The 14,216-nt window shown below is 37.1% G+C and overlaps 1 protein-coding gene across 4 annotated transcripts in view; it reads left to right on the top strand.

Moving 5' to 3' along the window:
- The window catches only part of LOC150084726 (cytoplasmic dynein 2 light intermediate chain 1), a 245,046-nt gene that overhangs the window by 87,961 nt on the left and 142,869 nt on the right, over nucleotides 1–14,216 (top strand). The gene's annotated exons all lie outside the window — the stretch shown is intronic.

Here is a 14,216-nt window from a genome sequence, read left to right as displayed (position 1 = left end):
TTATATCAAGACTACCGCATCATCCTCTGAAACTAGTGAGGTATTGCATCACCATTATGTAATATTAGAGTGGTAGTGCACCTTGTTTATCTAAGGACCTGCTGATATTTTTCTTCAATTCCCAGAGAAGCAGCACTATGGCATACACTCAGTTAACTCCAAGGAAGAAAAGTTTAATTATTTGCTCTTGATAGTGGGCTTTTCAGGTGAAACGTATAGCCAACTGTTGAGCTATATGTTAGACCAGAAAAGTCCTCTCTATCAAGGTCAATAATTACATTTTTCTTCCTTAGAGTTAACTGTCTATGCCTCCATGATCATCATGCAATTTCCACACATCTAAAATCCATGTGGAAGGAATATACTGGGGTAAATGCAAGTGATGAACTGTTTGACAACGGCTTGAGATTAGTGGTCTGAAAGCATATCGACCTCATAAGATGCCCTTATTGACAAAATCCATGAGGATAAAGACAACTAATGTGGGCTAGCCTGTTAATATGGTGACTCTACAGAAAAATTTTAAAGGAGACTCTTCAGCCCATCATTAAGGACTTCATTCATTCAACAGACAGAAAATTGTTTTCTTCAACATGACTTTGCACCTTGCCACACTGCAAGTTTAATACAACATTACATAATCATTTAATACAGTTTTTAGTATGCTGATTTTAATATGCTTCAAACACTTCTGTTTTATCTTTTTTTTCTTTTTTTTTTTTATCATTAGGTGAAAAAGTTTCTGTAAAACTGCAATATTCAGTCATGGCCAGAAAATAGTCCCAGTTTGAACCCAGTTGAAACCCTCTAGAGTGTTATGCTGCTAAAAAGCCAGGAAGCAAGATAATATTACAAGAAACCATTATATATCATGAACTAAGCAGTGATTATATCAAGAATCTGATACACTCCATGCCAGACAGGTGCAAGGTGGCAATTCAAGCTCGTGATAGGACAACACAATACTAATATCTATTACAGAAAACCAGTTGGTATTACAACTGTATTTCTTTGTTGCTGGTATATTTTTTTTTCTCCATTGTATTACATAATGTTAATTTCAAACACTCACAATGAAAAGGCATTCATGTGGCCTTTTCATTCTGTGAATATTTCTAAATAAATGTCTAAATAGTTTTTATTTATTTTATTTTCTTATAAATAAAATGTATTATCATTTTACATCAGCACTGTATATAATGAATTTGAAGCTATAGGAGTAAATTTTAATTGTTATGCTTGTTTTGGGAGAAAATTTTCAGTGATGCAATTTATGTAGCCACCACTGTAGTTAGATCATTTAAATATAGGATAGGTGATTGAAATATAGGATTGCAAGAGTATTTAATTCAGTAGTTGAAATAAAATTAAAAATTCATACATATTATCTACATTCAATTTCGATTGTAGGTAATGCTTATGACGAAGAGACTTTCTTCTCTCACCAAAGATAGAGAACACACTTGCCAGTTAATGGGAAGCCAGTAAGCTTTGAAGCAGCTGTTCTGATAGTGTCTCAGATTTTTAAATGTATATCACATTCACCATTCAGGTTATCTGTACAATTCTAAAAAGATATTAGCAACTTAGGCAGAGCCATGGATAAGCATTACCTTCATTTTTATGTTTTTTTTTATGGTTAAAGTATGCAAATTTTGATTACATTCAAATAAGTTTAATATAAAAAAAATTATGGTATAAGTATAAAAAGCTATTAATAAAATGTTTGTTTATCTACCACAATATAGTATTAATAAACATATAATTCACTATTTGCTATTAGGCTCCATTCACACGCACACGCACGCACGCACACAAAATACTGAAGCAGATCTGCCACTACTTAATTCCCCAACCAACCAATAAAATTTAAAACAGTATCACACAGTCCACTTCAGTATCATTAGGGCTTACAATACCGAGATCCCGAATACTGGGATCCCGGTCATTTTTTTCCAGTATTCAAATTCTGGTATTGATACAAAATTACTGGTTTTTCGGTACTAATTTAAAAAAAAATAGTTTATAATTTAATCACATAAAGGTTATAAAATCACCTTTATGTGATTATGACATCCTTATCTCTACTAGCAAATGTTCAATAAATCATCTCTAGGACACCATGCAACATTGCAACCTATCCACAATCCTCGGACAACTTCATGTCCCTATCATAACTCCCAAGTCCCATTCCTCCACTACTGACTTTAGTTCAACTCCACCAAGTGTATAAGTTATTTTGGGGTTGCTGTTCCCCAGGTGTAAGACCTTGCATTTTGCTGAATTAAAGCATATAGCTGCCACTTTTCTGACCATCCCAGAAGTCTATCTAGGTCACTCTGAAGAAGCTCTGCTTGGCAGCGATCATTAACTACTCTACTGATCTTTACATCATCTGCAAGTTTAGACATCACACCCTGTATCCCTTCATAGATGTCATTTAAGATAATCAAAAACAACAGTGGTCCCAATACAGATCCTTGGGGAACTCCGCTTAACCCAATCTGAGGAATAACCTTTTATCACAACCCCCTGCCTGGTGCCCTCAAGCCATTGTGCTATCCATCTAAGGATTTTCCCTTTGATTCCAGCCTGCAACTTATAAAGTAACTGCTCATGTGGGACTGAGTCAAATGCTTTGCTGATATCTAAATAAACAATGTTGAAATTATTCTCTAAATCCAGCTCACGAGTGGCCTGTCGAAATGACTAACCAGATTTGTTAAACATTATTTTTCCTTTACAAAACCGTGCTGTGTATCCTACAGAATTCCATTTCCATCTAAATGTTCCTGAATTCCACCCTTGATCATTGCCTCCATAATTTTCCCTACTATAAATTAGACTGGTTGGTCGGTAATTTCCTGTTACACTCCTAGAACCGCCTTTATGTTTCAATTTACACCAATCCAACGGAATCTCTCCTGAGTCCAGTGATGCTCTCATAACTAGCCTTAATGGTTCAATGCACTCACTTGCTGCCTCCTTTAAGATTATAGGTTATATGCCATCAACTACAGGAGTCTTACTCACCTGTGAGCGCAAACGTTTTCTCATTAAATCAACATGTACATGTAATCATCATCAACATGTAACCCCAGAGTAGCGTATCAGTGGTAGAGAACAAAAAGGACCTGGGGTAATTGTGCAGACAGATATGAAGTTTTCTGAGCAGTGCAGATGGTACCAAGACACCATGAGCTACTCTGCAAGAGTAGCTCATGGTGTCTTGTCAATGATATACAGGAATTTTTCTAGCAGGGATAAGGAGGTGATTATCCCCTTGTATAAGGCAATGGTCAGGCCACACCTTGAGTACTGTATACAGGTCTGGATGTCTCATTTTAAGGATTTAGAGCTGTTAGAATGAGTACAGAGAAGGGCAACAAGATTAGTGAATGGAACGAAGGATTGCACTTACGAAGAAAGCCTTAAGTTTTGCAAATTGCAGTGTCTGGAGACTAGGCATCTGCGAGGTGATCTGATTGAGGTTTATAAAGCCTTGAATGGTTTGAGCATGCTCAATACTGATGGAATTCTTCCTCTTGCTCAGAATAATCGCCTGAGAGGACATAAATTCAAATTGAGGAAAGACGGTTGTAGGATAGATGTGCGGAAGTTTGCCTTTAGCCAGTGGGTAATTGGTTGGTGGAACAGACTTCCATCCTTTGTTGTGGAAGTTGATAGCCTAAATAAATTTAAGGCTGAGCTGGACAGGTATTTGGATCAAACGGAGGGGTGAAATGGGAGCAGTTTTTTTTTTTTTTTTTTTTTTTTGCTGATGCTGCACATAAGCTTGCTTTCTTGCATCATATGCCTCTGCTAATGCTAATGTGAAATTTCAACATCATTAATTACATTTTTTTCAACTTTACTCCCATAATTTCTCATTGACGTGAAGGGTTTTTCTTCTGTAAATATCGATGCAAAGTAGTAGTAGTAGTAGTGGCATGTGATGCAAGAAAGCAAGGGTATGAGCTTATGCAGCATCAGCCAAAAAAAAAAAATCACACCATTTCCTCCAAATGCCTGTCCAGTTCCTCCTTAAATTTATTCAACCTATCAACTTCCACAACGACAGATGGAAGTTTGTTCCAGCAATTAACCACCCGCTGGCTAAAGGCAAATTTCTGCACATCTATTCTACATCTGTCTTTTCTTAATTTGAATTTATGCCCCCTTAGGTTCATAATCTGAACAAGTGGAAGGATCCCATCAGAATTCGGCATGCTCAGCCCATTCAAGGCCTTATACACCTCAATCAGATCACCGTGCAGGTGCCTAGTCTCCAGCCACTGCAATTTGGAGAACTTAAGCCTCTCTTGGTAAGAGGATCCCTTCATTCCCCTCACCAATCTTGTTGCCCTTCTCTGTACACACTCAAGTAAATCTACATCCTTCCTAAAATGAGGCCTCCAGACCTGTACGCAGTACTCAAGGTGTGGCCTGACCATTGCCTTATACAGAGGGATAATCACCTACTTTTCCCTGCTAGCAAAATTCCTCTATATCATTGACAAAACCCCATGACCTGCCCTGGCAGCCTGTCTGCATTGCTCAGAAAACCTCATATCTGACTGCACAATTACTCCCAGGTCTTTTTCATTTTCTACCACCTTAAGTGTAGTACCACACAGTTGGTACGTTTCTCTGGGGTTACTTCTACCCATATGCAGTACTTTACATTTGTCAAGGTTAAACTTCAGTTGCCACTTCTTAGCCCATCTGCCCAAATTATCTAGATCCTGTTGCAGTAGCACACTGCCATTACTGTCATTAACAACCCTGCCAACCTTTGTATCATCTGCAAACTTCGACATTAAGCCTGATATACCTTCATAAATATCATTGATAAATATACAAAACAACAGTGGACCTAACACCGAACTCTGTGGGACTCCACTAATAACATTAGTCTACGAAGAGCAGCACCCATTGATTACCACCCTCTGTCTTCTCCCACTTAACCATCCTTTTATCCATTGTAGCAATTTACCCTTAATACCATTCTGCTCCAATTTGTACAATAGTCTTCCATGCGCAACAGTGTCAAAAGCTTTCCTGAAATCCAAATATATGATATCAAAATTATTTTTTGCATCCGGTTCCTTTGTAACCACATCATAGTAACCTATCAAATTTGTCAGACAAGACTTTCCCTTAACAAACCCATGCTGTGTCTGAATTATTGCTGCAGTCTTGTCTAGATGATCCTGCAATGCATCTTTAACCAGTGACTCCATTATTTTACCCGGAACAGAAGTTAAACTAACTGGTCTGTAATTACTCGTGTCACGCTTCGATCCCCCTTTGTGAATTGGGGATACATTTGCACATCTCCAGTCCATGGGAACCTCCCCTGAGTCCAAGGATGCTCTCATAATTATGGCTAAGGGTTTGCTTAGTTGCTTTGCCGCCTCCTTTAATATAACTGGATAGATCCCATCCACCCCAGGTGCTTTTCTTATGTTTAACTTCAACAACTTCTCCTCCACTTTGCTTTCAGTTATTCCAAAATCATTAAGTATCCTGCTACAATTTGATAACCTTCTGCCATTTTCAAACCTTAATAACTCCTCATGTGTGAATGTAGATGCAAAATACTCATTCAGTTTGTTTGCTATCTGAGCAGGATCATCAACAGTCGAACCATCGATGTCAAGTGGACCAATCAGATTCATCCCCTTCCTTTTAGATTTTATATATGTAAAGAAATCCTTGCTGTTTTTCTTAGCATCCTTTGCCAAGGATTTCTCGTAATCTGCCTTCACCTACCTAACCTCCTTTGTGACCTGATTACAGACTAGCTTATATCTGCCATAGGCTTCTGAGTCGCTTGATAATTTATATGCATCCCATGCATTTTTCTTCTCTGTTACGAGTCTCATTAGTTAATTAGATAACCATTTAGGCCTAAACCTTGAACAGTATTTCTTAATAGGTATGAAACTTGTAGTAACTTCCACGATTAATTCCTTTAATGCTTCCCACTTAGAATTTACTGTTGGTAACATCATCAGTTTATCCCACTGTACAGTATTTAAAAACTGTCGGAGACCACTGTTAGTTCATCTGCAACGTCAGTTGGGGTGTCTAATACTATCCCACGCAATTAAATATGCATCCGATCTGATTTTTCCTTCTCTTCTTTGCATTTATATATATGAAGAATTCCTTATCCCCACTCTTTGCTCTCTTTATTCCTTATCCCCACTCTTTGCTCTCTCCCAGACTCAGTAGTTTTTAGATTTAAAAACTGTCGGAGACCACTGTTAGTTCATCTGCAACGTCAGTTGGGGTGTCTAATACTATCCCACGCAATTAAATATGCATCCGATCTGATTTTTCCTTCTCTTCTTTGCATTTATATATATGAAGAATTCCTTAACTGCACTCTTTTCTCTCTTTATTCCTTATCCCCACTCTTTGCTCTCTCCCAGACTCAGTAGTGAAAATTATACTTTGCTGAATAAAACATCTTTCTCCTTCAAAAAATGATGAACATAATTCAACCATGGAAGACCAACATGGAACAGAACATCAGTGTTCTGCAAATTCTTTCCAAAATAAGTTGTCTTCCAATGAGATTTTAAAAGATTAACTTGAGTTGGAAATTAATGAAATACTTTTAACTATTTTTACTAAAAAAAAGTTCAAAGCCTAAAAAATATAGACTGTGATTGTCTGCGATTATCTCAGTACAATAGTACCAGATTAGAATCCAAAAGGGCATTTTCTGTTGCTAATCAAATACTGTATGTACCAAAATTAGATCCATTTTAAACGATCATACTATTGATTGCTTATGATTCTTAAGAGCTCACTTTATTCGGACAGGTAGTGTGGATGTTTAAACATAACTAAACTTTGCAGTAACAATATGTATTTTTTGTTTTTAGAATAACTGTATTTTTAATGATTTTTTTTTCAGAATATTTATTATTGCAATAAATGTTTATTTAAAACTTGAATTCAAGTAATTACAGTACTTGTTTTTTCCTTACTTTATTGCACCTAACTGTCATCAAAATTTATTGAGAAAAACGTTTGTTTTTGGAATACCGGTATTAATACTGGTATCCCGGTTACATAAATTAAAAATATCGAAATACCGGTATTATGATTTTGACTGGTATTGTAAGCCCTAAGTATCGTGTATGATACTAAAGTGGACTGTGTGATACTTCAGTATCATGTGTGTGAATGCAACTTACATGAAATATTATTAATATATACATTAAAAGTTAGTTAATGGGTTTGAGCTATAATTATTATTGTCTGTTCCTTTCCAGTGTGGCCTTGTGTTATTATCTTATTATAGAGTTATAAATGTGGCTGGCTGTGTATCTCAATTAGATATTTGGATCATATGTAGTTGTTATAATGATAAACCAGTAAGAATGATAATAGCAAAATTTCTGAACACAAGAACTTTATCAAAAGGCTCTTGTGTGTCGGGAATCATTTAATAAATTCTTGTTAATTAACTGTCTGTGCTATACAAGTTCAAAAACAAAATGAAGAAAAAAAATTATGAAAATTCAGTTTAATTCAGAGCACTAAAAATTTAGTGCTCTGAATTCACATGAAATATGAGCCTCAGGGCCGTGCAAATGGGGGTTTCATTGGAAGCGGTGCACCAGGGCCCTTTATCTAGGGCCCCCCAATCGAAGTAACTATCAAATTCTCAACATAAATAAATGAGGCCCCTTAACACCTTTTGCATCTGTGTCCCAAGTACCTTTGCATGGCTCTGATGAGCCTGAAAGTTTAAAATGGCTACAGAGGAACAAAGTATATATACCAGTACCATATCTGGACAATTCCAGATTTAGAATGTCTGGGTTGCTGGCACAGATATATATTGAAAGAAAAAAAACAAACATACTTCTTCATAGTTCTGGGGTTCCCCACTACCACAGGGCCACCAAAGCAGCTGCACCACTTTATCTAGGTAAACCTGGCCTCAGATACTAAAGTATTTACTTTAGAAATACATAATAATAATGAATCTATGTGTAAACAGCTGGACCATGTGTTTAATAGAAGAAAGGGACAAAATAAAAGATAGGGAAAAAAGGAAGGGAAGGAGCAGGAAAGAAAGAAAGACATAGATACTGGTCAAATAAACATTTTAAACATTTTTTTTTTTTTATGAAATCCCTAAAGCACAAAAGGTATTTAGTACCATGAATAAGTTGAAGGTTGAGAAGATGAAAGAAGGTACTTGTTGACATTAAATTTGTATTTATGTAGATTGTAATTTTCAGGAAATACGTATGAAGGGAGGTTGTTCCAGAAAATGGGAGTTGAAGGAACAAATGAGGAAGAAGAAAACTTGGTTCTGTGAGTTTGAAGTTGGACAGAAAAAGGATGCTGACTGGTTCCAGCATATATTCTGACTTTTTTGGAAGAAAGAGGTGTAATTATAGAAGCTAGTTCAAAAGAACAGTGGATGCTGACTGGTTGCAGCATATATTCTGACTTTTTGGAAGAGAGAGGTGTAATTATAGAAGCTAGTTCAGAAGAACAGTGCCCATGGAAGTACCTATAGAAAAGGTATGCAGCAGAAACTGAACATGTATGATACAGAGTGGAAAGACTTCATAAGGGATGGGTCATTAATTAACCTAATTGTCTTCAACCACCTGCTGGCTAGGCTAAAGGTGAATTTCCGCATATCTCTTCTACAATTGTCTTTCCTCGATTTGAGTTTATGCCCCCCTCGGGTGAGTAATCTGAGCAAAAGAAAGAATCCCATCAGCATTGAGCTTGCTCAAGCCATTCAAGGCCTTATACACCTCAGTTAGATCACCTCTCAGGTGCTTAGTCTCCAGAAGCTGCAGTTTGCAGAACTTAAGCCTTTCTTGGTAACGACAACACTTTGTTCCACTCACCAATCTCATTATCCTTCTCTGTACTCGTTCCAGCAGTTCTACATCTTTCCTAAAATGAGGCCTCCAGACCTGTATACAGTACTCAAGGTGTGGCCTGACCATTGCCTTATACAAGGGGACAATCACCCCCTTATCCCTGCTAGCAAAATTCCTGTATATCATTGACAAGACACCATAAGCTACTCTTGCAGCCTTTTTGCACTACTCAGAAAACTTCATATCTGACTGACAATTACCTCCAGGTCCTTTACATTCTCACTACCCTGAGTGTAGTACCACCCAGTTGATATGTTACTGTGGGGTTACTACTACCCATATGCAGTACTTTACATTTGTCAATGTTAAACTTCAGTTGCCACCTCTCAGCCCATCTGCTCAACTTTTCCAGATCCTGTTGCAGTAGCGTACTAGAGGCAGCTGTAGCCGAGTGGTCAAGAGCAGGAGTGCAGCAGCACACGCTCTTTGAGTAGCCGGGGTTCAAGCCCCTGACTACTAAATATGGTCAATCTGCCAATCCGCACTGGACCAGTGTGGCAGATTATGGTCCATTTCCCTCAACATGAATCATTGAGGAGGTTTCCATCCTGCAGTGGATTGATAATGCTGTTTTTACTTTGTATCATCACTGTCGTTAACAACAATGCCAACCTTCTTTTCGTCTGCAAACTTAGACATTAACCCTGATATACCTTCATCAATATCCTTGATAAATACCGAAAACAACAATGGACCCAATACCGAACACTGGGGGAGTCCATTAATAACATTAGTCTCTGAAGAGCAGTGTCCATTGATAATTGCTCTCTGCCTTCTCCTGCTCAACCATCCTTTTATCCATTGTAGCAACTTGCCCTTAATGGCGTACTGCTCCACTTTGTACAGTAGTCTTCCATGTGCCACAATATGAAAAGCTTTTCTAAAATCCAAGTATATGATATAAAATTATTCTTTGCATCCAGTTCCTTTGTGACCACATCATTATTATCCAATCAAATTTGTCAGACAAGACTTCCCCTTAACAAACTCATGCTGTGTCTGAACAATAACTGCAGTCTTGTCTAGATGATCCTGCATTGCTTCCTTAACTAGTGACTCCATTATTTTCCCTGGAACAGAAGCTAGACTAACAGGTCTGTAATTACCTGTGTCACCCTTTAATTCCCCCTTTGTGAATTGGGGACACATTTGCACATATCCAGTTCACGGAGACCTCCTCTGAGTCCAAGGAAGCTTTCATAATTATGGCTAAGGATTTGCTTATTTCCTTTGCTGCACCTTTAATATAACTGGATAGATCCCATCCACCCGAGGTGCCTTCCTTATGTTTAACAATTTTTCCTCCACTTTGCTCTCAGTTATTACAAAATCACTTAGCTCCCTGTTAGAGTTTGATAAACTTCTGGCTTTCCCCTCCTTGAATAACTCCTCTTTTGTGAATGTAGATGCAAAATAGTTAGATGAAGGACAAGATTTTAAGGTGGAGTGTGGATATGGAGTGCGGAATAACGGATTTTGTCTCTACAAGAATAATCTTACTGACACAATTTGAGCATACATTGATATCTGAAGATTTTAAACACTAATCCAACCAGGAAAAGATGAATTGAAATCTCGCAAATCATCTTATTTTGCATTCTTGTAATGCCAAAAAAGGAACTTAGAGCAGAACAGGCATCCTATATCTTTCCAAGATAGATCTAATATCTTTTTATTTTAGAAGTTTTTGGAGAAGTTCGGTTGGTCTGCCTCCCTGAAATCCCCTCATGCACACCTTCTCGTTGGTTAGTCCTGTCGTGTCACTTTGTTGGCAACAAACATGTAGAGTGGGTCTCTTCCAGACGCTTAGTCACTGTGAAGAGGAAAAGACCAGATCTGCCAGCACTTGATTAAATATGATAACACAACGAAACAAATGGCCCTCAGTTCCCAGCAGCTTTCACTCTCCCTCTTACGGCAGTGAGATGATCAGAGTGGAAGCAGAGGGTGCAAAGAATCTCTGAGTATTACCAGGCTGCCATGCACAGAAACTGAACTTGGCCTGTTACAATGTAAGATTGCTCATCAGTGAAGATAGGATATTAGAACTGGAAAAGGAATTAGAAAATGTGAATTGGAATATCATTGGATTGGCTGAAACAAGAAGAAGAAGGAGAAATGAATCACAAGTTTATCAAGTGGAAATCTGCTATACACCAATGAAAAGAGTGAAGATGGACATGGAAGATCCCAAATGGATTAACAACTAATGAAATTGACTTCATCCTCATTAACAGAAGATATATTGTGAACAATGTTACTATCCTGAACAAGATAAATGTTGGAAGTTATCTCAGAATTGTAAGATGCATACTTGATATAGATGTAAGGAAAGAAAGGGAAAAAAAACTGACTCAAGTAAATAATACGAAGGCCTTTGAGATAGCAGAAGAGGAGAAAAAGCAATATGTACTGGAACTTAGGAACAAGTTTGAGCTACTGCATACCTTTTGACAAGGGTCATTACTAACAGATTAGAAAGAATACTTGATGAGAATCAACCGAAAAAGCAAGCTGACTTTAGGACAGGATTCTCAACTATGAATCACCTTCACATAATATCCCAGCTAATGGAGAAAGCAAATGAATATAAAATGCCATTATGCCTGGCATTTATGGATTATGAAAAGGCATTTGATTCCATACAGCATAAGGCAGTGTTTCAGTCACTGGAAAGACAAGGCATAGACATCCCATACATTTGATTTTGAAGAAAATATATGAGAATTCTACTCTTTTATTAGACTGGACAAAGACAGTAGCAAATTGAAAATTGAGAAAAAGAGTTTGACAGGGGAAGACAATATCTCTGAAGTTGTTTACTGCTGCCCTTGAAGAAGCTTTCAGTATTGGACTGGTCGCAGAAAGGAGTCAATATGAATGGAGAGTACCTAAACCATTTACAATTTGCAGATGACACTGTGATCATAAGCCATTAAGAATTAAAGAATTTAATTCTTAATGGCTTAAAGAATTTAATTCTTAATAAGGAAATTAAGAATTTCCTTTAATCATAAGAATTAAAGGAAAATCTTAATCAGTTATGCAGGGGACTTAGTAAGGGTTTTGGACTAAAGATGAATATGATTAAAACTAAAGTAATGATGAACAAGTATGCCACAGGAAGGGATATATAATCTTTGAAGGAGCAGAAATTGAAAAGGTGAATTCTTACACTTATCTTGGACAAGTCATTAGCTGTAATAATGATAAATGGCTGGAAGTCAAGAGAAGAATAAATTTTTGATGGATATCATTCAGGAAATATAGTCACATACTGAGGTGCAATGTCCCATTATGTCTGAAACATAAAATAATGAACCAGTGTATACTCCCCCATCATGATCTATGGAAGTGAAACTTGGGCACTCACCAAAAGAATGGAAGAGAAGCTGAAACCACACAGCAAAGAACGGAATGAATTATCTTAGGAATCAGACTGTTGGATAAGAAGAGAAACCCATGGATTAGGCAGCAAACTCAAGTAAAGGAGATTCTTATCAGAACTAAAGAACTGAAATTGACTTGGTCAGGACACATAGCTCAAAGACATGATGACAGATGGACTAAGAAAAAAACAATGGTACTCAAGAGGAGGTAAAAGAAGACCTGGAAGACAACGGCGGAGATGCAGAGATAGATAGATGAAATTCACGAGTTTGTGGGTAGTAGATGGATCGCCATTGCACAAAACAGAAGGAACTGGAAAGTTGCTGGAGAAGCTTTCATCCTACAGTGGATTGAAACTGGCTGATGATAATAAATGCCAAATAACACAAAGTTGAGAATGGCCACAAGAGAAAGGCTCTGTTGGTGAAGAGAACATCCACAAGTTGTGATATGAGGTGCCTAGAGGACCACTCACCTCAACTGTGTATGTGGAAGGGTTGTTTGTGAGAAAAAGATCAAGTGTGTTGCCTGTGTGGTTAGGATTATCTGGTATTCTGGTAGGTAAATGAACAAGCTGTGCGAGGTTATTAGTAATTACAAAAGACTCAGCATCTCGACCAGCTGGAGTTGTGAACATTAAAATCACCAAGGACAATTATCTAAGTATAAGAAAAGTTGAACTCGAGAAAGTCATGTTTCAAAGAAATGAAGTCAAAGAGTCAAGTGATTAGTGGAGCTGGGAGAATGATAGAGGCAACTCCATCATTTTCCCAAGGATGAATTTGACAGAATGATTTTAAGACAGAATAATGCAAGAGAGATTTTAAGCCAAAGAAGATTGAAAAGAGGAGATTCCAAATTACTGTCTCTAATAGTGAGTATCAGAGCCACCTATGAAGTGAAAGGAATTTACCACCTAGGAAGGGAAAGGAATTGTACAGCAAATAATTAGGATAACTGCGATGAGTAGCGGTCAAATCAACCTCCAGAAAAAGTGCGTGGAGTTTGGCAGACTGTAAGTGGAAATAGATCATTGAGATTGGAGTTGAGACCATGTATATTTGTGAAACGAATGAGGAAGTGTATGGGAGGTTTAGATCTTTTCACAGATAAGTTTGTTCTATTAGTTTAGTTTGACTAATAATATTTTTAATTTAGTAGTAAAAAAGATGGGGAGGGCATGTTGTTTAAAGTAATGAAATTTTTGGATATGGCATACACATGGCAAGAATTTGAAGATTCAATGCACAAAGCATAATATGATATGGGTTTAAATTAACTATATAATATTGGTGTAGATACACCATGGTTTACCCATAAATTAAACTATTTACATAGTGTGAAGGCATTGTTTTTAATTGTTTCTCATATTGTGGCTACTTTCATAACGAGATACTACCAGGTATTGCACTACTTCAAATAAGTAATGCTTCTTAATAATATATAGAGAAAATAATATATAATATATAGAATTAATTATATGATAATATATTATATAGTTAATTAAACCCATATCATATTATGCCTTGCACATTGAATCTTCAAATATTGTATCATTCTGTACACCATTTGGCATCTCTCATATTGTGGAACCACTTTGCAACTGTGATGGCATTTTTGCATTATCAGGGTACCTGCCCACCCACCGGCGATAGGCCAACAGCTTTGAAACAGTGACCATCTGTGGTGGTGGTGGTATCCACTGAGAATAAATAACAGTAGTCTTCTCTGCTAGAGAAGCTTTACTTATTCAAAGTAGTGCAATACCTGGTATCTCATTATGATGAAGGTAGCAACAATATGAGAAGCAATTAAAAACGATGCCTTCACACTACGTATGTAGTTTAATTTATGGGTAAACTATGGTGTATCTGCACCGATATTATATATATT

This window comes from Mastigoproctus giganteus, chromosome 6, assembly GCF_048544385.1.
Source record: "Mastigoproctus giganteus isolate SK-2022 chromosome 6, ASM4854438v1, whole genome shotgun sequence".
Classification (NCBI taxonomy): domain Eukaryota; kingdom Metazoa; phylum Arthropoda; class Arachnida; order Uropygi; family Thelyphonidae; genus Mastigoproctus; species Mastigoproctus giganteus.
This window is presented reverse-complemented; position numbering and strand designations above follow the sequence as displayed.